The following is a 1,418-nucleotide window of genomic DNA, read 5'->3' as shown; positions in this document are numbered from 1 at the left end:
TATCGATCATTTTAAGTATATAATTTTGATGGTTTGCGTTTAAAATTTGGAGCATTACAACAATTAAATACCAGGATGATCATTTTCATTGTTTTTGAAATCCCCCTATTTGTTAAAAATTAAAGGTAGACTGTGGATTTAGTATACCACGTTTGTTCTGCTTTTGATTAATCAATTATTTATTTTAAATTATATCTAATGTTTAGTTTTAATTTTATTTTTGATTACTCGATGTTAAAATATTAATGATGAAGTCGATGTATTTAATCATTATTCTTTAGAGAAATGCAGAGAAAAACATGTTTGTTTCTAGAGAAAAAGGATCCAAAAGGAAGTACATAAAGAAATTCCAAAATACCATCGTTTTTTCCACCAAAACACCAGCAAGGTCATGATGCGGGAAAACGTGGGTTTTTGGATACGAATCAATCGACAAGATTCAGAAGAAAATGGAGGAGATCTAGGTTAAAATAATTGTCTACTAGTTGTGAAGAGGGTCTGGGCAACTGGGAACTCTTCGAACCCTTCGTCGGTTCTTCGCTTGAAACTGAAATATGTGGTTCCATTGAAGTAGTTTTGAATATCTTCATTGTTTTCGACCTTTCTCTCCATCATCTTTCTCATTCCATTTTCCGAGAAAATCCTGATAGCTCCAGCTAGGCAGCAGTCATCGCAAACCCAAATCTGTAACACAAAGATCACCAATATCACCACCATGGAAGAATTCAAAACTCTCTTCCTGCTACTCAAAATTCATATAAAGATTGGCCTACTCTAAAAGTAGAAGAAGAAACACTATTTCTAACAAGAAGCCAACACTGTTTCTCTTAAAGAGGTTCAACTTGCTTTTTTTCTTCTGGGATTTCAATGCGGGAGGAAAAGTATCAGAGAAAGAATAGCAAAGGGTTATTGTTATATGCTGATAGAGTTTCAGCCATGGAAAGGAGATTAACACAATATTATTGTTCCTTTGACTTCACTCTGTCATCCTGATTAAATTATTCATCCTTCTAGGCCCCAATATGAACCCCCACACACATAAATAAAAAATGGTAGGCATGAGGCCGTTGCGTTTAAAAAATCTACACGTCGGTGACTAAGTTTGAGGAATCTTTTCTTTAATTAGTAGACGATTTTTTTTATTAATATTAGTTATTTTTCATGCAAATAAAACCAGTTAATTTTATTTAAAAAATATTTAAAATTATAATAAAAAATTATTATTAAATATATGATCATGGTATTTCTTATAATCATTGACACAATAAACTAGTGATCATATAGAGAAAAGGTTAAAAATTTATCCAAAAAAACTTGAACAAAACATAGATACTAATATATTTGACTGCATCGACAAATGAACTAATACAAGAGATCAAACTATTAAAAGATCACTGACAATCACAAATCAGAGTCGA

At 31.5% G+C, this 1,418-nt stretch overlaps 1 long non-coding RNA gene across 1 annotated transcript; it reads right to left on the bottom strand.

Annotated features, from left to right (window-relative positions):
• Window positions 1–286: 286 nt before the first annotated feature.
• LOC120149029 lies at window positions 287–993 on the bottom strand. The gene is made up of 2 exons (XR_005518424.1): window positions 774–993; window positions 287–684 (listed from the first exon to the last, which is right to left on the bottom strand). It is a non-coding gene; the product is annotated as an uncharacterized LOC120149029 (long non-coding RNA).
• Between the last annotated feature and the right edge of the window lie 425 nt (window positions 994–1,418).

Source organism: Hibiscus syriacus, unplaced genomic scaffold, assembly GCF_006381635.1.
Source record: "Hibiscus syriacus cultivar Baekdansim isolate YM2019G1 unplaced genomic scaffold, ASM638163v2 tig00110988_pilon, whole genome shotgun sequence".
Taxonomy (NCBI): domain Eukaryota; kingdom Viridiplantae; phylum Streptophyta; class Magnoliopsida; order Malvales; family Malvaceae; genus Hibiscus; species Hibiscus syriacus.
This window is presented reverse-complemented; position numbering and strand designations above follow the sequence as displayed.